The sequence below is a fragment of the Sphaerodactylus townsendi genome, linkage group LG10 (genome assembly GCF_021028975.2).
Source record: "Sphaerodactylus townsendi isolate TG3544 linkage group LG10, MPM_Stown_v2.3, whole genome shotgun sequence".
Lineage (NCBI taxonomy): Eukaryota > Metazoa > Chordata > Lepidosauria > Squamata > Sphaerodactylidae > Sphaerodactylus > Sphaerodactylus townsendi.
In genome coordinates this window covers 65685754-65712240 of record NC_059434.1, presented here as the reverse complement: position 1 = coordinate 65712240, position 26487 = coordinate 65685754, and the positions used below count along the sequence as shown (strand labels likewise).

Sequence of the window (26487 nt, the reverse complement as noted above, 5' to 3'; positions counted from 1 at the left end):
TTTTATGGTATTCAGCCATCGTATTCTTTGGCGTCCAGGTCTTCTCCCGCCATTGACAAGACCGAGCATCATAGATTTTTCTAGCGAATTTGATCGCATCACATGACCAAAGTATGTAAGTGTGAGCCTGGTTATTTTCTCTTCTAGTGATGCATCTCTATAGCAGACAAAAATTAACTCTACCTTGGTTGCTTGTTGTGTTTTGCCACTCAGGTCCTTTTTAGATGAGTTTGGAATTCTAGTTTGCTTGTAGAGGATCCACGCCTTTTTTTCTGAAGCCAACACTTCTATTGTTTTTGGAATGCTGAATGTCAAGTAGTGTTTATGTTGTATCTATTCCTTGATTCTAACTAGTTGAGAATCCCAAGTCTATGCTTGACGGGTAGGAGAAATAGGATTCAGTGATGAATAAGGGGGGAGGGGCTGTGTGTATTTATGTATGGAACCAGAGATAACTCTCCAGTCTGTGGCTGATTATGCACAAGGTATCTGCCACGCTGCAGGAACAAACGTCTGTTAGAGCAAGATTTATTTCCCCAAGCCCCGAGTACAGATGTATTTCCCCAAGCCCCGATTTCGCTTTCCATTCTCTCTGTGGCAAGTGACACCACTTTCAGTGCAACTTAAATTTGCTTCACTGCCAGAGCAAGGCAGATTTGCCAGTGATAACAGCTTTGCCCAAAACATCTTCCCTATAAGAGTGAATTGATGGGCAGAGTTAAGAGAACCAGGAAAACCAGAGACCCAGAAGAGATCAGCAAGCAGGCTGTTCAGTAAGCTGTGGAGTGCCTCCTCATGTGTAAATGGAGAGAAATAAGGAGACCTCACTACAACTCCACTGCACAGTAAAGAGCCCTGAGATAAGCATTCCATGCACAATGGATCTGTATTTGCTTTTCACAGTGTCAAGTCTTTCTGTCTGTTACTTCTGAGAGTCTCACTGGAATACCAAAAACAAAAAAAGTAATTACTCAAGTATCTTAAGTGTCTGTTAGTTAGAGCCTATTACATTTTTTGACACTGCACTTCAGAAATATGTTAGTTTTTAAATTTCTTCTCCCTTTTAATGCACTTCAGGGACACTATAAAGCTTTGCAGCAAATATAGCATGTTCAAAAGCCATGCTCACTCATGAGCTGATCATCTGATCTATTTGCCTGTGCATGGGTGGCTGTCAAACAGCTAGGCAGCTCCACAATAGCTGTAGAGGTGGCATTTTGTTTCCTTGTAGAGGTGAGATTTCATTTCCTTGCGGGAGCTTTTATATCTTTTTGCACCGAGACAAGATAATTCCAAATAGAGTTATGGGGGGCTGGCTGAGTCAGGGAATTAGACAATGAAATGGGAGAACTGTGTCTCCCACTAGACTGTGCAAAAATGCATACACACAAAATAACCTTGAACATGGACTTCAACCAATGGGCATGTTTGTCAGTCAGAAGTAGCCCCCACAGTGATTAAAGCATGGGTATACATGTGTGTGTGAAGTGCTGTCAAGTCACAGTGACATATGGTGACCCTGTCAGATACTAACCATGGCTTCAGGTCAGATAGACGTAGAGAGTTCAAACTTACCAACATGTTATGCCATCACTATCTGATGAAGGGAGTCTCGACTCCCAAACACTTATGCCCCTAAAACCTGTTGATCTCTAAGGTGCTACTGGGCTACAATCTAGCTGTTGTACTACAGACCAACATGGCTATCTTTTGAAAAGGTCACCAAAAGTTAGTTGAATTCAGCCATCTTTTTCATTCTTACCTAGTTCTCTTAAATATACCTCTGCCTCACATGGTTTTTGCCTATTTAGGTTTCATGATGCCCAGCATAGCATTTTAGGTGGTCAAAGGAGTCTCCTACTCTATTCCCCTTTTATTAATGTAAAAGGTGGTTGGGTCCATCTAGATAACTACTAAATCAGAACAAATGGACATTCACCTGTAAAAGAATGCAAGGTAAGTTGAAACTGGGTAAGAATCAGCTTGTATCTCTTAAGGTATGTATGTGTTATGCCTAGTAAAGGTTTACTGTACTGTATGTATGTGGTATCTTTTCATACTGAAAGTACTACAGTCTAGCCTAGGTTTAGGATACAAGCAACTCCATGAAAACTGAGAAAATGCTAGACAGATACTAAAGCAAAGAGGAACGAGGAAATTCCCTCATGGTAGAAAATTGAATCTGAGTCTTCTGGTCATTAAGGTTCCACCCTTTAACCTGAAAATTATTCAGCCTACAAGTGTCTGTGTTCCCCTCAGGAAGTTTGTGAAAAGTCAGTCAAAACAATGACAGCATAGAAAAAGAGTTAGGCAACTGCCCTTAGTAAAAAGGTGTGTTAGCATAAAGTTTGAGAAAACACTGGGACAGTCTGACGGACAATGCACAACCACACCTTGGAAAGGTTGGATCAAGAAAAAGGTGTGAAATTGCCCCTCCTATTTGTGCATACATGGAACACTCATACAACAGAATAACTTGGCTGACTTCCCAAAATGAGGGTTAAGGCTTTTGAAACCCCACTGGTCATCATGGCAGTAATAGTTCATCACACTCTGTCACATGGCTTACTCAAACTGAGCATAGGTGGCAATGGGACAGGATAGGAGCCATAGGTAATTCACTCTACAAAGGTCTCTTTTTGAAGTCAGCTTGGAGACTCCGGTTGGCACAGAACACCACAGCTCAGTTATTATCAAAAGCTAGGCAGAGCATGCACAGGACTTTCATTCTTCAGTCACTCCATTGGTTGCCCATCAGTTACCAGGCTCAATTCAAGGTGTTGTCTATCACATACAAAACCTTTCATGGCCTTGGTCGTTCATAGCTGCAGGACCACCTCTCTCCCTACATTCCACCCCAACAGCTTTCTCCCATATAAGCAGGACCTTCTAAGGTGCTACAGTGCAAAAGGGCAAAATTAACATGCACATTCTCTGTTGTGGCCCCAGCTTATGGGCACTCCAAAGATAAGATGATATAATTGAGAATGCCCTCTTTCTAGTTTTCACCCACCTCAGCCCTGAAGTTGGGAGCAAAGATCTGAATTTAGGAGGCCAATCTTAATGAGCTGGTGGAAAGGTATCCTGGTTCCATACCATCTGGGGCCTTAAAGGTAAGAACCAGCACTTTGAATTAAGCCTGGAAATGTGGGTTGCCAACCATTGACAACTCTTTGGAGATTGTAAGAAGGGTGGTAAAGATTCATTAGAATGGTGTCCCATGATGTCATGACATCATTTCTGGCCACATAACTAGAAGTGATGTCATAGTACAGGGATAGGGAACCTGCGGCTCTCCAGATGTTCAGGAACTACAATTCCCATCAGCCCCTACCCAGCATGGCCAATTGGCCATGCTGACAGAGGCTGATGGGAATTGTAGTTCCTGAACATCTGGAGAGCCGCAGGTTCCCTACCCCTGTCATAGTATAACAGAATGCTCTAGGAATCACTCAGAACTTTCTGTGAATCCCACCACCTGCCAGTAGCAACCCTACTAGAAGGAGATGGACAGTTAATGCCCATTAATGTTTCAAAGTGAGCCACAAATACAGCAAATTACAGTAATCTAATTTGGATGTGATCAGAGCATGGATCACTGTGACCAGATCACACTTTTTGAGGAATGACCACAGCTGGATTATCAATCAAATTTATAAAGGGCAACTGACCTTCAGCTATAAACTGGGATCTTGCAGCACCCCCAGATTATGGACCTGCTCCTACAGGGGAAGTTCAACTTCCTCTAGGACAAGCTGAAAATGGGGGCTTGATGCTTTCATGGTTTGCTTGTAAGCTTCCTGAAGCACCTGGCCAACTAGAGGTACAAACAGGAGGACTGATGGACTTTTGGACTGATTCAGCAACCTTCTTTTTAATTTTTTAATGTTCCTTAACTGGAGCCAGGACTGAAGGTCAGATAGACACAGCTGGGGAAGGGAGGCATCTGCTTCCCCTTCTCTGCTCAGCCCTCCTTTGCTCACTGGAGCTTGTACTGGCATGCCTCCTGTTCCTCTACCCACAGCTCTAGGTTCCCAAGCCAAGAGGAGTCTCTTGTGTCTTTAATGCTATGCATCAAAATATGAAAGCAAAATAGTTCCAAGCACGAGCACAGTTTAATAAATCCTGTTCTTTCCCTGCCTGGTGCTGCAGTAACAGCTTCATGTCTTCCTGTTCCTGTCCACACCAAATTCTGGAGTGGATCTGCCATCTAAAAACACTGGCCCAGTTTAAAAGAATAGAGTTGTGAAAACATCACAGAATCAACCTTGGCAGTCCAAGTTGTTTCCCCAAGAAGCAACATGCAGTCTACCTTTTCCTCCTAGGTAGGAGCTGGGCAAATGAGAGGAGAGCAAGAGGCTGATGTACTTAGGTTTATTTAAACCAGCAGCATCTCTTAGTAGCAAAAAAGGAGATACCTGTCTAACAAAGAAAATCAGGTCCTTTTTATGGATTGGACTCATGGGATTGGATTTTCCCTTATTACCTAAACGCATACATCACAAGAGCTGATATCACCCTAGAGGTAACACCCATAACTCTTCCCATCCATCTGGTGCTTCCCCCAACAAATGCATTCTTCTAAAATACAAAGTTAATAGTTTGCTCCTCTGTTATCTTGTGGGAGGTAATCGGTCTTTCAGGGAGATCCAGGGCAGTGGTCTTTGAAACAATCAAGTGAAACAACACCTTATCTCATCCGAGAGGCATAACAAGGGGGAAATGCGCCCAGTGCACCGGGTGCATCCTCCACCCCCGCCCCTGGAATGCCCCTGCTGTGCCCTTGGAACACTCCCAGAACACCCTCGCCAAACCCTCACACACGGGCGCCCCCCGGTGCGTCATGCACCCCCCGTCCCCTTGGAGCTACGCCTCCGTCTCATCCCCAAGAAGGGAATTAAAACAGTAACATCAAAGCCTAGTATTATTTAACAATAAAATCCTACGGAACTAAAATTCATAATAACTAATTCTCGAATATAAAACAGCTAGTTACAATATGTATGGCTAATATATTTTGACTTGTGAAAACGATCTTTTGGATGCTATCTTTAATCATAAACTACCCTTTCTGGCCCCAATTTGCAGCTCTTATTTGGTGCCAGTTCATAATTGCCCTCAAATCCTTCTTTCCTGCAATAATTATCCTTTTGCAAGGACTGATTATGCAACCCAAACAGGGTTCTTTGGATAGCTTCTAGTGTACATACTTTCAGAATTCTTCTCCCTAGTTTTCATGAGACTACAAAATAATAGCACCAGCTAAACTATTCATTCTAATACAAATCTTTAAAACTTCCCTGTTATTAAAGTGACAGTGGAAGGTTGATAAGCAGAGAAAGGAAAAGATTCCCTTAACCAATCAACTCAATTCTTTACTAGCAGCCTACTCTGTCAGACTGATTCAGGAAAGTCAGTCAGAATAGCATGCAAAGTGTGTATGTGTGTGAATTCTATCACATTATCAAGACTTAATCATGCATTTAGGTAGTTTGCAAAACCTCAGCTCAGCTTGCATGATTCAAGGAATTCCTGGATCAGCCTGAGAGGACTTTTACCTACAGACTTAGCAGTGGGAATAATTAGGCAATCTTTCACTGGGAACGTTGCCAAACCTCAGGGAGAACAAGGTGGTTTCAACAGCATAGTTTCTGCTATAGGTTTCATGAGTCTAATAAAAGTTGATCCAAACATTTATTTGCCAAGTGCTCAACATGGGCAAATGCTGATCTTTGACCTGGTCCATGAACAACAGCTGGACAAGGAGGTATAAAAAGACAGCAGATGAGTTGTACCACTTTTTAAAAAACATTCTTTAAGTAAAAACACCTTCCTGCAAGTAGAAAGCTAGCACAATAGGGAGTAAGCTGATTTAGAACTTTTATCCCTATTGTGCTAATCTTTTTTTTTAAACTGGAGGTAATTTTGTGTCCTTTTACCTATGGGATAATTTAAAGAATGGAATCTTTCACCTGCAGCCTGATATGGTATCGCTCATTCTACACCACAGTATTCTGTCATCACCACCACTTGTTTCCATCAAAGTCAATGCAATGGGAGCATGACCAGAAACATGTCCATCTTTTTGTAGCGTCTCTGCTGCAGTGATAGCAACAAGCAATTGCAGCTCCATGCCATATGTACATGCTGTGAAAAACAGGTGTTTGTTTCCTCATGTCGTATTTTTTTGGCATATACATGTTAAGAAACTTTGTCAGGTAGTTCTAGAATGTAGTCTAAATTATGGCTTATTCTGCTCCTCATGAACATCTTGCTGAAATATCTTCAGTTTCTTTATGCACTGACATGTTTTTTAAGAAGCTAACTACTAAATCCTCTATCCTCACTCGTTTTCTCTCTTCTAGCTCTGTGTGGGAGCTTCCTCTTCTTAAAAGGACAAAAATATGTCAAAGATATATCTCTACCTAGGCCAGGGGTGGCCAACCTAAGGCACTCCAGATGTTAATGGACTGCAATTCCCATCAGCCCCCGCCAGTATGGCCAATTGGCATCTGGAGTGTGTAGGTTGGCCACCCCTGACCTAGGTCATTACTGACTGTGTCAAAACTGTATTAAAGGGGGGGGGGGTAAGCTGGTTACCTATCGCTACATTTTGGCACGCATTCAAAATCCAAATTAATCTGATGTATGACAAAGTAGAAAAGTGAAGGATGCTTTCATAGGTGGGATGGTATATACTAGAGGGAAAAACTGTGAGGCATTGTGCTTGAAATGAAGTCTAATTTGCTCTTTAGTATTATCATCAGTGGTGGGATTCAGCAGGTTCGCACCACTTCGGCAGAACCGGTTGTTAAAACCGGTTGTTAATTATGTTAATTATGAAATTATTTGAATCCCACCACCGGAACCAGTTGTTAAATTATTTGAATCCCACCACTGATTATCATGCTTGTTATTAGAAAAAGAGAGGCTGGGAGGAGATGTAAAAAACCCATGTTTCATAAATTGTAGAAAGAGAATAAGTTAAAAGTTTCACTTTAAGAAATGTGCCTTTTTCTGTTGTGAAAATTAAAGAAGTTTATATGACATGCCTGAAAAAGAGATCTAGAAATTGCTTAAAGGAAAAATTGGATTACATATTTCAGGTTTTTTCCATTTTCAAATTTGCCTTCCTTTGTGGTCAGTTGCGCAAACCAGAGGAAATGGCTATGAGACCAACCACGCCTGTGAGCAGCAAGACCAGACATGGAAAGGTTTGGGTCATGAACCACATCTCTGTCAGGCACTGATGTTGCTCTGGGTTCCAGAAAGACAGATGTCTGCTATTTGCTCAAATATACATTTCTTCACTAAAAACCAATTTTCTTGTGCTTTTTGACACTATGAAGAAATGTAATTTTCTTTAAAGGTTTGGACTCAAATTTTACCTCACCTCAAATTTTAAAATGTTTTCCTTTCTCTTGCCAAACTGCAGGCAAGGGAAGAGGAAGTAAATTGCTTGCCAGCCTCACCCACCAAGACTTTATGCAACTGCAAGGCTTGGCTAGATACAGTGAGATGGTCAAGTCTACCTCACACAGACATACACATCTTAAGCTAGAAATATGATAGGCAAGAGAAGGATTGAGCAACCCTTTCCGCGTTGTCCCTGCCTTGATGCAAATTATACCTTCCTGAGGTTGTAGATAGCCTTATGGATCCAAAGCAAAATCAAAAGTTTCTGTTTCTACTTCTTATCTCAACTTCATGGGTGGCATTCTTCCACTATGTTTTTGTCACCCTTAAAAAGAAACTAAGGTAAGCTCAGCAGATACATGTAAAAAAATGAGCTGCTATCCTGCAAAATGAGAATCTCTTTCGCCTTATTTAGGTGTTTCCATTGTTTCTATATTTATTTTTAAACTGTTAAGGTTGCCGTGAAACTGGAAGAGTAAGGACATGCCATTGCTTCTATTTCTATCAAGTCACTTGAATGAAAACTAAAACTGCATAGAAGCTAAGCATTAAAAAAAACTTTGTTACTGTCCAAATTAAATCTCATTTTGTTTTTACAGCATTCTGATCTTAAGCTGAAAGTAGAAGCAGCAGGCCTCTGCAGACCTCCCTCCTCCCCTTTCCCCTTCCGCCAATGGCCCCAGTCAGATTCAAACACCTTTTTTTTGCTCTTTCCCTTCATATAGCACCAAAGCTCTCGTACCTTTTGGTCACACCCAGGTTTTAATACTATCTGCGTGCAGAAAGGAAACAAACATACAGTTGAGATGTTTTGCAGCAAGCAATATGTTCTTCCAGGTGTTCCCTTCTGAAGCTAATGGGCCAGTCACATGGGCTCTGATTGACAGTCAAAGGCCTCCTGAGGCTTGGTGGGAAGTAAAATATCTGTGGAGTTTGGAGCCAAGGACTGAATGTGCAAACCCGCCTCTTTTCCACAAATTAAAAGTAACAGCTGTGTAGGCCAATAGAATTGCTGCTAAAGCTAATGTAGTCTAGTCTGTTATTAAATGGATGGGAATATACTTGGTAATCGCATGTAGGTCCCTCTGAGCTTCTCAGACTAAGACCAGGGCATATAACAAATAAAACTAATATTTCAATTATAAATTTGTAAAACGTTGGTCATTAATCTTTCTCCCAATATTTGTATGGCTATTTACTTTGTGATATTTACATTGTGTGTTTGAACGATCACCTGGCAGTTGTCATAGGGACTGAGCGAGACATTTGTTCTATTTGTTTTTGTCAGTGCGTTAAAATGAGGGAAGGCATAAGTGTCTACTTCCTGATTCTAATCTAAGATCTGCCAAATATACTGGTGAAGAGGGCTGATTACCCCTCCAAACCTACAAAGAGTCAGTCACTGGGCAATTAAGGACATTATATACTACTTGTCATTTTCCTTAACTTCCTGCAAACACAAGGAAACAGAACATTAGATCTTATCGATTACTCTGAGTAACACTAAGTTATATTGTTGCCTGGTATGAATGTATTTGCTTTGGATCTAGATTTCATTTTGGTTTGAACGTAGTTTTTAATTAGTGTGTACTGCACTTTTACTAATGACCCTATATAAGAAAAACATGACGAGCAGAACATTTTGTGAGTACCTTTGCCTGTTATGTACTCTCTGGGTGATAATGTTACTCACATGGTTATGTCACTTATCCTTCAAGTCAGAAACCATAAATTCTTTCCCCATTTTATTTTCACAACAACATTTGTGGTAGGCTAGATTGAGAGAATCACGGAGTGCTTCGTGGCAGAATGAGGATTGTAACCTGGGTTCTCCTGCACTAGCACAGTAACCATCCCATCATATTGATTATTCAAAGTGTTCAATATTCATTAGCTTTTGATATTCACACTTCTTATGACTTTCTTTTTTTAAAAAAACCCTTTCCTTTTCATATTAGTTTTTGTGTTTTCTCATCCCCAAAAGGAAGCATAAGTTCAAAGCAAAGTTTCTCAGATTCAACATGTGCTGCCAAGTTTTTGTGCTTCTCTTTGGTGAGAACAGCCAAATAACTCAGGCTGGCAAAGTATGTGTATGTAGAATTTGTTCTGAAGTGCAGTTGAGGTAAAAGGTCACAGGAAGAGATTACGACTGAGGCAAGCTATTAAGAGCACCATTAACTGGTGATAGTTTCCTGACCTCAAAGGAGATTAATTGGACCTATGAAAAATTTATCAGGAACATTAAGATAGAAAGTCAGTTTATGTAAGATGGTTCTTTTCTGCTGTTTACAAATTCTTATGGAACCATTTGTCTCCCCAGCACTGTCCTGCTTCATAGAGCAGTTCTATTCCACTTTCAATATGTGTTACCTTTGTCAACAGTATTGATGCACAGTGGTAAACCTCACATTTCCACAAATACCCATGATAAATGCCTATCCTATGTTTTCTATTCAGACAAATAGTGATCAAACTTTAACAAAATCTGTGAAAGGCTGAAAGATGAGTCAATCCTTTCATGTGAAAATGGTCTAATCCAGTGGTTCTCAACCTGGGGGAAAGGACCCCTTTGCTGGTCGAACGACCCTTTCACAGGGTTCGCCTAAGACTCTGTGCATCAGTGTTCTCCATCTGTAAAATGGATAAATGTTAGGGTTGGGGGTCACCACAACATGAGGAACTGTATTAAAGGGTTACGGCATTAGGAAGGTTGAGAACCACAGGTCTAATCTGTATTAACAATGCTGAGATTGTAACCAGGCTGGGGTTGGTCACACTGAGACACATTTTATGTCCCAGAGGAGATCACTGGCTCCTATGACACCACATAACCTCCTTACCCTTAATAATTTTTTCTAAAACTATTATTTAAAATTTCCCTCACAGAGTCCTGGAATACAAACATACCCCCTCTACATAGTCAAAAAATAATAACCCAGAATAGTGGCTGTCAAAAGAAAGCTATCTGGCCACATACACACCCAAAAGATATGATACGAATATTTTGCCAGAAAAGGGGAAGTTGGGTTCTTTTGCTATTTTCCTAACAGTAGGGCTGAAAAGAAAATAACTTTGTGTAAGAATTCTGTATAAATAAACAGAAAATGCTCACTTTCTTCCCCCTCCACCCTCTTTTCTCTGCTCAGAAAGAAAACAGTGGCATTTTGACTTATTCGAGAAATGGAAGTCTGGCTGGCAGCCACCTGAAGTCTTGCTGTGAAAACATTCATGTATGGTTGACACTAATATTTTTGTTGTAAGTATCCACAGTTCAAGCTAGCAAGAATTGCAGCACAGGTTGCAGTACAGGATAATATTAGCACAGCAATGTTTTATAGAGGAGAAACTAGTCAAACAGCTACCTTTTCTGATATATTCTTCACAAAAATTTAAGCAGTAAATAGTTCCATTTTACATGATCACAAGGCATGAAACCCGCCCTGCAAGACAATCTAGTCCTACTTTAGATCCAAGTACAGAACAATTCTCTCATGCCAGAGAAACTGATGCAAGACCAAATGTGGAAAACAGATAATCATTAACTTCATAGTAACTGCTCATAATAATTGCTTACAGTGCAATCCTAAGAGGAATGACTCCAGTCTAAGCTCACTCATTTCAATGGGCTGAGACTGGGATAACTTTGTATAGGATTGCATTGGCAGAAATTCACAATGTGCTTATTTTAGTTGCATAGCAGATCAGTTTTCTGTAGTATTACCATGTTGCTACTGCAAGTTGAAAATATGGGGAAGTCAGTAGTGGCTGATTCTCATACAAAACTAGTACATGTATGGGAGCTACATACTTAGTATCCTTCTGTTCAGTCAGAAGTACCACACTGTAGCCCTGTGCAAATATTTTAATTGCACGTACACAGAAAACCTACACACAGGAGCAGGATTATACTTGCTGACCTCCCACTCCAGGACCTGATTTGTGCTCAACACATCATCTGCACAGAGCCCTGTATGTCTACAAGTAAACAAATTAGATCAAGACTCTGACCCTTGCCGCACAGCAAATGTAAAACGGGTTGCAAGTGGGATAAATGAACCTGTCATAGCCCGGACTGTTCGCATGGCTGGGCGTCCCGTGGTCAGCAAGTACATTGGATGGGGCACGTGCCTTTGCATGGAGGCACTTTCCCCCCCATTTGCCTCCCTCCACTGTGTACCTACGAAGTTTAGCAGGCATGGACCTCTACAACCATGCTGCCGTTCCTGTGCCACTCTGTAGCTATGCAGCAGAGAGGTGAGGACTGGGGAAAAAAAGGGAAGCATGACCAAGTTAACAGGGTGAGGTTAAATCCTCACTGCTTGCTCTCAGGACCTAAAAAAGGGGGAAAGGGGTGGTCCAGCTACACCCTTAAATATCCTGCTGGGAACTGTTATATTGTTCTTTTATGAAAACATTCTGATTTATTCTCAAACCCAGGACTGGGAGCTCTCTAGGAGTTTCAAACTGTGGCATGTAATCTGGTTCTACATTTTGCTTGATTAACAATCCCTGAGTTTAGAGCTAAGATCAGAATGGTTGTTTTGGGGGTTGTTTCTGGTGTTTTTAATAGAACAGTTTCTGACAACCTGGTCTTTGCAGAAGAGCAGGGACCATATTCACTTGTATAGGTCTTTAAAAAACTCATAAAGCTTCAGTCGTCAAGTTTTTTTTTATTTTGGAATAATCTTTTGGACAGCATTATGTTAAGGATAGCTGCTACTGAAGTGTCTAACAATATAAAGCTAGTGTGATGCAGAAGCTAGAGCTGGTGTAGGGAACTGGTAGTTTTATATCCTCAATTCATGAGACCTTGGGTCCATTACATCAAACAGAAAAACACCATTCAACCCTTAGAGAAAAATTCAAGTACTGTGGTTCACATGTGGGAATAAAATGGGACATCCCCCACTGTAGATTACCTAGAGGTAATAAATAAGATAAAAATATGATACATTTTTTAAAAAAAATTACTTCATGTAGATTGTCATGGGAATTCTCTAGTCAACGACAGTATTAATACATTTGAATACTTCATTTGTATCCTGCCTTGATTACTTCCTGAAATGTAAAGTAGCACACATAAGTGCTATTCACATGTTACAGTAAACACAATTTCATCCTGCATGTACATACATAAATTTGTTTGTGAGAAAGAGCCAGCTTGTTTTCACTTTACAGATAAAACGATATCTGGATAAATCACAGGTCCAGCTGTACGTGTACGTCCAGCTGAATAAAACATGAGAATTACCCAATGCATGTATGTATAAAAATAAAGGGTACACACAGATTGCACATGCTTTCATTGTAACTTGTGACCAGGTCTGTTGAGTTCCCAGCAGTCCTCTGATCTAGGCACTGAGTGGATGCAGAAGTGCTCGTCTTCAGCAAGGTTGCAGCAATGGTTTGCTTTCATTTGATACCAGCTCTCAACAGAGGCGTTCCTCCCATTGGGCAAAGTGGGCAGTTGCCCTGGGTGCAGCCCTGTGGGGGGCGCAGGTTTGTTTGTGGGATTTTTTGTATTTTCAGTGTTTTTTCCATTTTTGGCCTGCAGAGGGCGCGGTTTTTAGGCTAGCAGCACCAAAATTTCAGAGATGTTTTGGGAGACTCTCCTGATGCTATCACCCAGGTTTGCGGCAGGGAGTTTGAGTTTGGGAGTCCAAAGTTATGGATCTCCCAAAAGGGTGTGCCCCATCCCCCCCATTGTTTCCAATGGGAGCTAATAGGAGATGCTGCTACACACTTTGAGGGTTACGAGTAACCCTTTGGGACCCCCCCTGGAACCAAACTTCACTTGGGAAACCTGTGAGGTATCATCAGGAAAATCTTTTACTGATACTCACTCCAGAGTTTTGTGAAGTTTGTCCCAGGAAGTCCAAAGCTATGGACTCCCCGAGGGGTGCCCCATCAATCCATTGTTTCCAATGGGAGCTAACAGAAGATGGGGGCTACACCTTTGAGGGTCCATAACTTTGGACCCCCTGAACCAAACTTCTCCAAACCTGGGTGGTATCATTAGGGGAGTCTCCTAAAGATACCCTGAAAGTTTGGTGCTGCTAGCTTAACAATTGCACCCCTGCCAGCAGGCACCTCCCAAGTTTCCCCAGATTTTCCTTTTAAATCCCCCCCTTTGACATGGATTTAAAGGGAGAATCTGAGGGCCCCAGTTTAAACATTGCAAGTGATGCTGTTTCAGGGTGGGGGAGAATCAACCCCAAAATAGCATCACTTCCAATGTTGTTTAAACTGGAAACCCCAGATTCTCCCTTTAAGGTGGATTTAAAAGGAGAATCTGGGCTCCCTAGTTTAAACACCATTGAAAATGATGCTGTTTGGGGGTGGATTCCAGCATCACTTGTTTAAACTAGGGAGCCCAGATTCTCCTTTGAAACATTGAAAGTGATGCTGTTTCCCCCAATTGGGGGTACTGGATACAACACCAGAAAGTGTTTTGAAAATGTTTTCAAAAAATTATTTCTGCTGTGTGGCATGGCTTATTGCTGTGCTCAGATTTGTGAGTTGGGGCATGTTCTATAATGTGATGGTGACTTTGAAACAATCTGGTGTAAAAAATCATTGCTTGGTCACAGTGGGGGAGGGTGGCTGCCCATGGGGGGCGCCAAACTCCAGTTTGCCTAGATACGCCACTGGGCATAGCTACAAGGGGGGTACACATTGCACTGGGCACGCACCTGAGGGGACATCAAACTCAGGTTTTGCCCAGGGCTCCAGTTTGCCTAGTTACGCCACTGGCTCTCAAAGATACCAGCCCATAACCAAACATAAAGCTGAGATGCTCATGATCTGTTTGATTTTGGAGGATATATCAGTGTTTTCTTCAATATATTAGTGTATAATGTGTGTGTAGATATATTAAGGAATAAATGAGTGAATATCAGGATTAATTAGTGAATAATTTGATTGCTGACTAAATATAATATAGCTGCTTTCACTTCATTAAATTATCTCTCTCTCTCTGTGGAATCTATTTATTATATAAAATTAGAAGGGCAGTTTGAGAGTTGAAGTGTGTATATTATAAAACTTTACTCCCTTTAAATCCACAAAGAGCTCTTGTGCTCTTTCACATCATTTTCCCAGCATACAGGCTGTTCCATAAAGCATATATTGTACCAACAAGAAGCACAATGCTTTCTTGTCTTAGAACTACCAGACAGTTGTGGGTTTGTTGTTTTTGTATGTTAAGAACAACATGCTAATTTATCATCTTGGTTCCGCTCTTTCTTTTGTAAATAATTGATTTTGCAATCCTACTTAAATGTGAAAATACTTTAAAGAAAACAAATAACTGCTGCATTTGACTCAAGGCAGTAAGAGTGAAAGGTGAGGAATGAAAAGGCTGGATTTATGTGGGAGTATGAAGCCCTGGAGTGTCTATGTACTCACCAGACTGTAATGTCATGGGGAAAGATCACTTGCCAAATCATATGTTTTGTGGCTCATTTTCTAATATGAGGAACAGCAAAATAGTTGTTCCAGAAAAGCCTCCAAGAGAAGGACATGGACAGACAGAAGGGACGTTCTTTTTGTATGAAAGATTGTATTTTTTTCTGGTAACTTCTATTCACAAGAGATGTCAAAGAATACCAGCATGGCTTTTAGGTCAAGAATATATAACGAGCAAAATATAGTTAAAGCTAGGCCCTAATGTCCCTTAACTCATTTCTGCCAACTTTGAGACACTCAAGCCAGATGTAAACCAAACAGTACTAATTTAAAGCCCCTTTGAGATCAATGGGACTTTAAAAAATCTTAATTCTAATTCACTGATCCAATCCAGAAACTAAACATCTTACCCTATATAATTGTCTTACATGCAAAGTGTACGAACCCTCATCCAATGTTGTGCCCCATCAACCCTCCCCGCCCCCTGCTGTGGTGTCTCCTTCTGCATCAGTGACAGACTGGCACAACTCCCTCCATCACTTTTTAATTGACAAAAACCGAGCAGGAGAGGGATGATGTCTTGACTTCATGTCATTGTGGCCGGAAAGAGAATGCCTGGGGGGAGAGGGCAGGGAAGGCTATTGAGCTGACCTGAGGCCAAATGGATGATTGCTTCCCTTTCGACTAGTGTGGCTGGAAGGACAACAGTGGGGTGTAAGAGGAGGAAAAGGGATCAAGTCAAGCCAAGGCTGAGTGGAAGAGCCAGGTAAGGAGGGAAAGGGGAACAATGGGAAGCTGCACTCCCTCTCTAAACCATGGGGCAGCTGGTGCTGCTGGAAGGAGAGCAGTGGGGGGGGGCAGGAAAGGCCACCCCACTCTCCCCCTCCACAGCTAGAGTCCATTTCTGAAATCGGTTCTCCTGTTGTGTACATTTTTACTACAGGCAGACATCATTCTCCCCCCACAACTCAGTGCAAGTGTTTCATATTACATGTGCTAAAAATGTCGACTGACAAAATCCAGTATGGCAGATGAAGTGGTACAATTTATGCCACAATAGAAGCCATTTCCCCAAAAAGGTAAAAATAGTATATTTGTTTAGCTTGTTTGCTACAGGCAATATCTGCAGAAATCCCTGTGTATTCATTTCCATTCATTTTCGTCTGAGTTGTCATAGGCAAAGAAGATGCAAGATACTTTAGAATGTAGTTCAGCTCTTTGCTCAGAATTTTTTGGACAGAGAGGTCAACACTGATAAAATTCTTTCAGTAATTCTCAGATTCCTGTGGACAGAGCACTTTTCTGTTGGGCTCCAATACAATTGCGAACAAAATATTTCCAGGTAAGAGCTGCAGAGAAATAAAGTGCCAAAGATCTTGTCATCTTTTCCATTCTTTCTCTTCAGGGTGGAAAAATAAATCCCAGAGGCAGCTATTTGAGACAGCTGCTAGTTCCCAGTGCTGAACAGCTTACTTCTTGCCCCATCTCACCACAGCTGACTCCATAATGCCATATTTGAGTAGCAGATTAGTTAGTGTTTCTTCAGCATGCTTTATTGTGTTGGGTTTTACTTATTTTCTTTTAACTGTATTTTTAAAGACCTACATGCATTAAAATTTAATAGCTGCTATTGATATCATATTCTCGTTAGATGATTAACAGACAATAACCCTTCCAAATGGCACATGCTTGCCATACCACAAATATCTTCCATTCTGAACAATAATTTCCAACAGTTGTGGAATTAAACCTGCTTTAGGTAGAGATCTGCATGTTTAGGTGCATGTTTATCATTGTGTTCAGAAGTATCCCTCATAACAGCCTGATATTGAAAAGAATACTACTAGTAGTAGAAGAAGAAAAGTTGGTTTTTATAGCCCACCTTTATATCAAGGAGTCTCAGAGTAGCTTAAAATCACAATCCCTTCCTCTCCTCACAACAAGCATCTTGTGACGTAAGTGGGCCTGTAAGAGTTCTGAGAACTGTGAGTGGCTCATGGTCATACAGCAAAGTTTATGTAGAGAAGTAGGGAATCAAACTCAATTCTCCAGATTAGATAGTTCTCCAGATTAGGAATAACCACTACACCACACTGGCTCTTAGACTATTAGTTAGGTCTTAGCTCTAGTACAGCAACATAGCTCTGATGCTGCACCAGCTCAAAGGACTTTTTCTTAGTGGTACAATTTCAGTTTCAGAGCTGCAATAGAGCAACTGCAGTATGCAAGCTGTTCCATATCTTAGAAGTGAGCACAGGAGGTGTGTGATAAGAGAGGGATGAAATGGTAACATTAGGGCAAACTCTATCTGTGGAAGTGCTGTCTCCCAATAGTAGTTTGAAAGATGCATCACAAGTTTGAATGGAGGGCATGATGGGTTTAGCCATGCGCCATAGTTGGTCACTTTCTAAATTAAAAAGAATGTATCACAGGGATTGGATTGAATTTACCCTACAAATCTCCACAAACTGAAATGTGTTGATTTCTTCACTGTGAAACATATTGCTAAAAGGTAGCTTCTTAAGCAGGCTTCCCCAGAACATCTAAACAAATCTTGCTACCATTACAACAGGGCAGCAGTAACTGCCTCTTTCATCAGTCTGAGAGGGGGGCTCCCATGATCTTCCCGTTCCCTTTTCCCCTTCTTTTTTAATGAAAATTAGAAGGAAGAGGAGGGGTAAGTTGTTCCACCCTTGGTTAAGTTTTTTTAGCACCTTCTGTATTTTATTTATTAGAGTATCTGTTTATATCAATTTTTATGGCATTTTAAGTATATGGTGAGTCACTCTGAGTCCACATCGGTGGGAGAGAGTAGGGTATTGAATCAACAATAACAACAACAATTCCAGTAAGGCCAATCCTGTAACAGTTCTGATTGCCATCAGACCAGGTTTCTGTGGAAGTATTGTTTGGCAAAAGCAGCCCTGGCCCTGTACCTGAATGTTGATATCTAGAAGAAGAACTGAAGATCTTCAAGGTAGTAAGATCTTGAAAAATAGATACCTTAATGTAGAAGAAGAAGAGTTTGGATTTATATCCCCCCTTTCTCTCCTGCAGGAGACTCCTGCAGGAGACCTACAATCTCCTTGCCCTTCCCCCCTCGCAACAAACACCCTGTGAGGTAGGTGGGGCTGAGAGAGCTCAGAGAAGCTGTGACTAGCCCAAGGTCACCCAGCTGGCATGTGTGGGAGTGTACAGGCTAATCTGAATTCCCCAGATAAGCTTCCACAGCTCAGGCGGCAGAGCTAGGAATCAAACCCGGTTCCTCCAGATTAGATACACGAGCTCTTAACCTCCTACACCACTGCTGCACCATGTTTTATTAAAAGGCATAGGAATTCAGAAAAGTACAGACTACAGGTAATCACACCTCACAAAGGGATGCAACTTAGAAGCAGTCACCTCTCATGAGCAGCAGTAAGGGAACTATGCCCTTACTGACAAGCATTTCAGGCAAAAGCGTGTGGGATATCTGGGCTGCTGACTGGCTGAATACATGGGTATCAGAGGCTGGATTTGATGGGTTCATTGGGTGCTCTAGGTCAGTCAGCAATGCAAACTGTGCTGACCGGTGTACCCTCTGCCACCTCATAGTGATCCCCTCTCCACTTGCTACAAGCTGCATCCCTTGGTAAGATGCCGGTAGTGCTGTGTATAATAATAGTTGCACATACATATGGAGAGAGTGAGTGTACTATGGCTCTAGTATTTTAAGTTGTTTAGGAATATTACTATTAGTTGTGTGTAGAATACTGGCCTGTTATACATGGAACTAGGGTTGGAGATTCGGACAGTCCAAATCTGAATTTTTACCGAATCTGCACTGATTTGGACGGATTCGGACGAGCAGGGTCCGAATCTGAGCTGTCCGAATCCTAACAGATCCGAATCCATGAGATTCGGATCACCAGCCGAATTGCGTTTTTATTTTTTGGTGTTTTTTCACGTTTCGGCCTGCAGGGGGCGCATTTTTAAACATATCAGGACCAAATTTTCAGGGTATCATCAGGAGACTGTCCTGATGATACCCTCCAAGTTTGGTGCAGTTTGGTTTAGGGGAGCCAAAGTTATGGACCCCCAAAAGGCGGTGTCCCCTATCTCCCATTCTTTCCAATGGGAACTAAAAAGATGAGGGCTACCCTTTTGAGGGTCCATAACTTTGGGCCCCCTGAACGAAACTGCACCAAACTTAGAGAGTATCATCAGGACAGTCTCCTGACATTGAGCCACACTGAAATATTAATTACTGCATACATCTACAAAATGCACCCCTGCAGCAAGGCACCCCCCAGAAATTCTGCACAAGATTCTTTGTTCTCAGCAGTGACTTAGCTGCATTTGCTGTCAATTGGGAATTTCTGATAGAGAGGGGTTGTGGAGTGCACATTTTTCATGGTAAACCCAGCACAAGGAACTTTCAGGGTATCTTCAGGAGAGTCTCTGGATGACACCATCCAGGTTTGGGGAACTTTGCTTCAGGGGGCAGTGGGAGATGGACCCTACCTTTTTGGGGACCATAGAATTAAACCCCATGACGCAAAATTCCCAAACCCTGGATGGTGTCATCATCTAGAGACTCTCCTGAAAGATACACAGAAAGTTTTGTGACCATACCTTCCAGAAATGTGCACCTCACAGCCCTCTACCAGAAATTCCCCATTGAGCAGCAATACAGCTAAGCCAACTGCAGAACAAAGAATCTTGGGCAGAATTCTGGGGGTGCCTGCAGGGGACGCATTTTGAGGATGTATCGGGCACTCTCAATTATCTGCTTGGGTATCATCAGGTGACTGTCCTGATGTTGCCCACCAAGTTTATGAATTGCAGTTTCGTTCAGGTATGGACCCACCCCTCAAACCGTGCAGGTATCCATCCCCATTGTTTCCAATGGGAGCTGATAGGGGATGGGGGCTACAATCTGAGAGTCCATAACTTTGGCTCCCCTGACCCAAACTGCACCAAACCTTGGGGGTATCATCAGGGACAGTCTCCTGACTGATACCCTGAAAGTTTGATGTCACTAGCTTTAAAAAATGCTGGTTTAGGTGTTTTCACCGCTCACTCACTCCAGCAGGCTTCATGTGCAGGGAGCTGGGTGGAAACATGAAAACCGGACTTTTTAAAGCTAGTGGCACCACTTTGGTACAGGGTACTCATCAGGAGACTGTCCTGATGACACCCCCCCAAGTTTGGTGCAGAAGCTTGGTTCAGGCACGGGGCCAAAGTTGCATGGACCTCCTCCAAAGGGGGGCCTCTATCCCCATTGTTTCCAATGAGAGCTAAGGAGATGGTGGCTTCTATGTTTGAGGGATTCCATGGCATCTCATTGGCCCCCCTAAACCAAACTGCACCAAGCAGAGAGTGTCATCAGAACAGTCTCCTGATGATACCCTGATATTTTGGTGTTGATATAGCCTAAAAATGCACTCTCGGCAGGCACCCCCAAAAAATTTGCCCAAGATTCTTTTTTTTCTGCAGTGACTTCTGCATTGCTGTCAATGGGGAATTTCTGGTGGAGGGGCTGTGAGGTGCACATTTATCAAGGTACAGTCACAAAATGTTCTAGGTATCTTCAGGAGGAGTTCCTGGATGACACCATCCAGGACTTTGAGGAACTTTTACCCTTATGGGGGCAGTGGGAGATGTACAGTACCAATAACATTGAAGCCCTTGAAGTAAAAGTCACCAAACCTGGATAGTGTCATGCAGAGTCTCTCCTGAAGATTTCAATCCTGAAAGTTTTGTGGATTTCTTCATGAGAAATGTGCACTCCACAACCCTCAGCCACAGAAATTTCCCATTGGCTGCAATGGAGCCAGCCAGCCACCATACAGAGCACAGAATCTGGGGGGAAATTTCTTTGGGTGACACTATGAGGGGTGCAGTTTTAGAGCTATCTGTCACTAAAATTTCAGGGTACTGCATGCAAAGTACTGTCCTTATGATATTCCCCCAAGTTTGGTGAAGTTTGGTTCCGGGGGGTCCAAAGTTATGGACCTTCAAAAGTGTAGCCCCCATTTCCTGTTAGCTTCCATTGGGAGAACAATGGGGGATGGTGCACCACTTAGGAGGGTCAATAACTTTGCGCCGCCTGAACCAGACTGCACCAAACCTGGGGAGTAGCATCAGGACAGTCTCCAGATGATATCCTGAAAGTTTAGTGCTGCTAGCTTTAAAATTGCACCCCCTGCAGGCCAAAACGTGTAAAAACACCAAAAATTCAAAAAAAATAAATAAAATGGACCCGAATTTTTTGGATTTACCCGAATTTTCGGGCATATCCGAATTGGCTATGATTCGGATTCGGGCATACAAATCATTTTATGCCCCAAAATACCCAAATCCGAATTTTACCGAATTTTTTTAGTATTGACCAACCCTACATGGAACTCTTACCTCAGAGCTTTTCACTGTGCAGTGGGCTTGTAGTGGGGTCTCCTCGCATTTTTCTGTTTACACGCGAAGAAGCACTCACTCCTGCCACACAGTTTTTCAGTTTATATCACAGATATACCTGGGATTGCAGTTATATTGCTATTGTAGCCCATTTTTTTTTAAAAAACCCACTTCCAAATAAAAGACGCAAAGCAATTCCCTGAACCACACACTGCTGAAGACTGGAACTCTCCCACTATTCCCTCCTGCCCTCCCTTCCACCCATCCACACTTGCTGTTGCTCCTGCTGCTGAGGAGAAAGAGAGGCTTCTTTTAAAATAAAGGCATGTTTGAAATAAAGTTTAGAAAGCCCTCCTGGTCCTTGGGAAGGGATGAAATAGAGTTTGGGAGGTGGGGTAGAGCCTAAAATAGATCCTGCTTGCACTGTTCCTTGGAAAAACCCTCTCTGTTATTAATATATCAAGGTACTAGCATTTAGAGAAGCAGGAAGGAGCTGACAACATGGAAGGGAAGGGGCAAGGAGAATGGCATAAATGACAGTGTGAGGAAGTAGGAAGATGAAGCTGGCCATGGGTGGAGAAATATGTCCGGGACAAAGCTGTGTTCACTGGCAAATCTGCCTGCTCTGGCAGTGACGCAAATTAAAAGTCGTGCTGGAAGTGGTCTTGGTTGCTGCAGATAGAATGGAAATTGAAAGCGGGATTCGAGGAAATATATCTATACAAGAAATCTTGCCACAATGGACATTCGCCTCCATTGCACACCAGACACCTCGTGTATAATCGGCAACTGACTATCCAGTACTATACAAGTACAAGCATAGCTGCAGCTGATGTTAGCTTTTGTAATAGCTTGCTGATATCAGTAGTGCTCTGTTTAAGATTAAAATATATGTCATTAGTTATTCTTTTTTATATATCAGCGTCAGTACTTTTACTGATTTTGAACTTTGATGTTTTCATCAACGTGGTTATATTGCATGCTATTGTTTTCATATAAACTTAAACATGCATTTATTAGTATTTACAGTTACCTTAACAGAAGATGTTCTATTAAGATGTGTTGGACAGTGGCATAGAGATAATTTGTTAATAAATTTTCCCTACCTTGATACTTCAATATGGATAGCCAAAGCTAAGCTAATCTCGTCAGATCTCAGAAGCTAAGCACCTCTAACCTTAGTATTTGGATGGGAGACAACCAAGGAATTACAGGGTTGTGACTCAGAGGAAGGCAATAGCAAACCATCTCTGAATGTAACTTGCCTTGAAAACCCTAAGAGTTGGCTGCAACTTGATGGTAAAAAGGGGAGAAGAAAATAAGAGTTTTGCCTTTGGTTTGCTTTTGCGCCAACATTTCTTTTTTGCTTCCTCTTCCTTGCAGACCTATGTTTATTCAACATCCATTCCTTCCCTCTGAGAACTGTAGTTTAGGCAAACTGGGGCTAAGACTTGCCACCAAAGAATTCTCAGTATCTTCACTAATGGCCAGTATTAAAATGAATTACACCCTTCTAAGTAAATTGAATTCAAGGGGCTCTGAAGGGTGCAAGTCTTAGCGTTGTTCTGTAAAACTACAATTCCCCAAATTCTTTGAAGGAAACAATAATACCGAAACTGGTAATAAAACTATGTAAATTTATAATATAAGCAGAGTCTGCATGTCAGTCTCATCCTACTGAAAAAGATTTTTGAATGTTGTAAAGAAGGAGCTGTCTGCTCCAGGAAGAAAGAATAAGAGATGGAATTTTAACCTACTCCATTTGCTTATAGACAGACAGAAAGTCATTTGAATTAAAGTCAGTTTGCATGTTCAGTAACCACTATGCTAAGGAGTCAATAGGTGGGAACTGAAAAGCCACATGGAATCCCAAGCATAATCATGTTTCCCTGTACTTTTACAGCCTCAAAACTCTGATGATTCAGTCTAATTGCAAAGAGGCTTTTGGTCATGTGAAAGATAAGGGACACATATGAGTGTATGACTTATTATGAGAACAGTTCTGCAGCTATATTTACTCTGCAATTAGAAAAGAAATGAAAATACTGAGATGGTATCAGCATCATTATCATAACTGGAAATGAAAGATAATTAAGCTGACATACATTTGTGGCAGGAAAATAGGACACATTTTTTATCAATCATGAGCTGTTGTGTTCCTTTAGTTTTGCTAACTTCCTTTCTGTCAGCCATGTTTCTGCCTTCATTCCCCAGCTCTTTCGTATCTTGCCTTACCATTGGTGGGTCATGTAGATATTGTCTTATGGTGGCATAATGTGACAGCATTGGTCTCTTCAATATTCTTGTCCTACTATATGAAAGGCAAGCCATGTTCTCAATGACTCACTCATTCTGGAAGATGTAGTCCAGAGGCTGCCATTTTCCAAGCAAAGAGTGGTCAATTGGACTACACCTCCCACAATCCTTTGCTTTAACAACATAGTCATTAACAATATCCCTTCCCTCCCTGCCCCCATAAGAAATGCAACTTTGTCATAAGCCAGCTCGTGGGCACTGACTTGGATACTGAGGGCTTTGATGTAGAGCCTGAAGACACTGTGCATCCAGGGTTGGCTCTTTGAGAGGAAATGCAGGCAGCAGAGCCAGTTCCAAGTCCATCCTTGCAAGCTCAGGCAGAACTTGATGCCGTGCAGCTGGGAGAGCCTTCACAAATCTCAGAAGAGCCAAGTAACAAGCCAGCTGCTCAAAGGAGGCAAAGACAGAAGCTTCAACTTCAAAGTCAAAGCAGAATTGCTCACATTGCTGCAAAGTATGGCAGAAGCCTCTGTGAGATGGAGGCATCTGCATCTGAGGAGCTCTTGCAGGATCCCAGCCTCATTAGCCAGGCCTTTCTATTTAAAGCCTTGGGCTTGGCTCTGCCTGGGTGCAATGAGTGTACTTCCTGGTAAGCACCCTATACCTGGTCTTCCTCTGACCTCCTGCTCCCTGCCTGCTTGCCTGCCTGATCTCCTGCCTGTGCCTGTGCCTGTGCCTTGAACTGTCTTGGCCATGCTTTTGCCTGCTGCCTGTCCTGACTCTGGACAGGTTGACTACATCTACATGCTGCTCACCTTGTCTCTGGCTTGTTTGGCCACACTCTATCTCCTGCCTGCCTGAAACACAAACTCTCTTATGTACAAAGCTTCAGCCCCACTCACATGCTCTTCCGAGAACTCTCCATCCGCCTCTTCAGCTGGAAAAAGTGCCTGGGGCCAGGCCTGCTTGCAGGGCTGTTCAAAGCCACTGCTCTGTCATCCTGTGGCATGAAAGGAGACTGTTAGAAGTGGTATACATCAGGCCTCTCAACCCTCCATCACCCAGCACAATGCCAGTTCTACACTTAAGGTAATGGGGTGAAACTGCCCTTAGAAGGGACAGGCACCACCCATAGCAAATGGGGGAGGGACGGGGGCACGCGGCCAGACCCCTCCCCTACTGGGGGGGATGGAGGAAAAGGAAAAGAAGGAAGGAAGGACCCTGCTAGCAGAGATGGTCTCACTGCCCAACCAGTGGCTTGTCCCAGCCAGGCTGGCAAGAAGTTCATGAGCCCTCTTCCCTCAGTTTTCTAGAACCTGTTGTATTTATTTGCACAACAAGCTTTACTGGTACTATTATATATATTACAAAATCAAATTTTAAAAAATCTATTTCATATATAGATGGAATAGACATGTATCCAGCCATACTGCTTGCTCACTCATTTCCTAGAATACCTCTTTACTTCTTGGCCCATTACTAAATCTCTGAGAAACTAGACTGCAATTATCCAGAACACTCTAGAATAGAACTCGTGATGTTCAGAATCCATTCTATCAGTTTCTACCAGCATGGCCAATTGGCCATGCTGACAGAGGCTGATGGGAATTGTAGTTCCTGAACATCTGGAGAGCCGCAGGTTCCCTACCCCTGCTCTAGAATGTGGTCCAGAACCAAGGTATGGAATCACCATCGGGACCCTCTATGCCTCTACAAAAGTGGTCATTCAGCCCCTATTTAAGATACTTCTACCCTGAGTCTATGCAAGAAAGATTAAATGTACACAAAAAAAGCAAATACATAACGATGTATTGTCGAAGACTTTCATAGCTGAATCAACCAGCTGTTGTGGGTTTTCTGGGTTGTGTATTTCACCTGCATCTATGGCTGGCATCTTCAGAGGCTTGTCACAGTACTGTGGCATGCCTCTGAAGACGCCAGTCATAGCTGCAAGTGAAAAGTTAGGAATTAAAACTACAAGACAGAGGTGGGATGCAGCCTATTCACACCTATTCGGTAGAACTCAGTTCGGAGAACCGGTTATTAATGATTAACTCCACTAGGGACAAGGGGGTAATCTCTGTCCCTGGGAACAACAAATCTCATCAAGTGGGGGATGCAAAATCACCCCCAGGGCCCCCTATGGCCCCTCTGCCCCCCACGGACACCACCCCCCACGTGTGTATGAACTGTATGAAATAATACAATATATAGTAATTCTATTTTTTTTGTTCATTGGTATAAAGGTTGGGAAAGTATTATAGGAAAAGATTTTTCATTTTCTTTTTTTTCCCTTGAAATTTATATTGGATAGAGAGGAGTTTAAACTACTCTTTTAGATTAAGGATTTTGGATCTCTCCCTCTGTTAGTTTTCTTTCAAGTGGAATAGATAAAGTAGTTATAGGAATCTGAAGGGGAAGTAAAAAGTAGGGAAGGGGGAAATATGGGAAGGAGGGAGGCAATATAGGATGTTTTAGTGGGGGGGCTGAGAGAGATAAACAATTAGATATGTTTGTAATATGTTAACAATTGTAAACAGTTTTTGTTTTCTCCCCTTATGTTATTATTTAAAATCAATCAATATAATTATATAAAAAAATAATACACTACCTTTCAGTATATTGCTTTTTTAATACTTTAAACAGTCATTATTTGAATCTAGAGGGGGGCGAAGGGGAACTGCACCTGGGGCTCACGCGCCCTGCATCCTTGCCACAGCCCCGCCCAGGAATGCCCTGCCCCAGGAATGCCTGGCCACAACCCCGTCGTGCCCCACCCAGCCCCATTGGCGCTATGCCACTGTTTGAATCCCACCACCATCAGAACCTGTTACTAAAATGTTTGAATCCCACCACTGCTACAAGATCATGAACATACAGCCTGGAAAACCCACAACAGCCGGTAAACACCTAGAAATAAATTTACTTTGGTGTTGTAAAAGTCCAGAAGTGGGCTGTAAGTTGGCCTCCAGGTTTCACAATGAGATTATGATGTTGCTGGGAAGGTCTTGC

At 42.3% G+C, this 26487-nt stretch overlaps 1 long non-coding RNA gene across 1 annotated transcript in view; it reads left to right on the top strand.

The window, feature by feature from the left end:
- The window catches only part of LOC125440287, a 46797-nt gene that overhangs the window by 3992 nt on the left and 16318 nt on the right, over positions 1 to 26487 (top strand). Inside the window, exon 2 of the long non-coding RNA XR_007245662.1 lies at positions 10563 to 10672. This is a non-coding gene — a long non-coding RNA (uncharacterized LOC125440287). The remainder of the gene's footprint in view (positions 1 to 10562; positions 10673 to 26487) is intronic.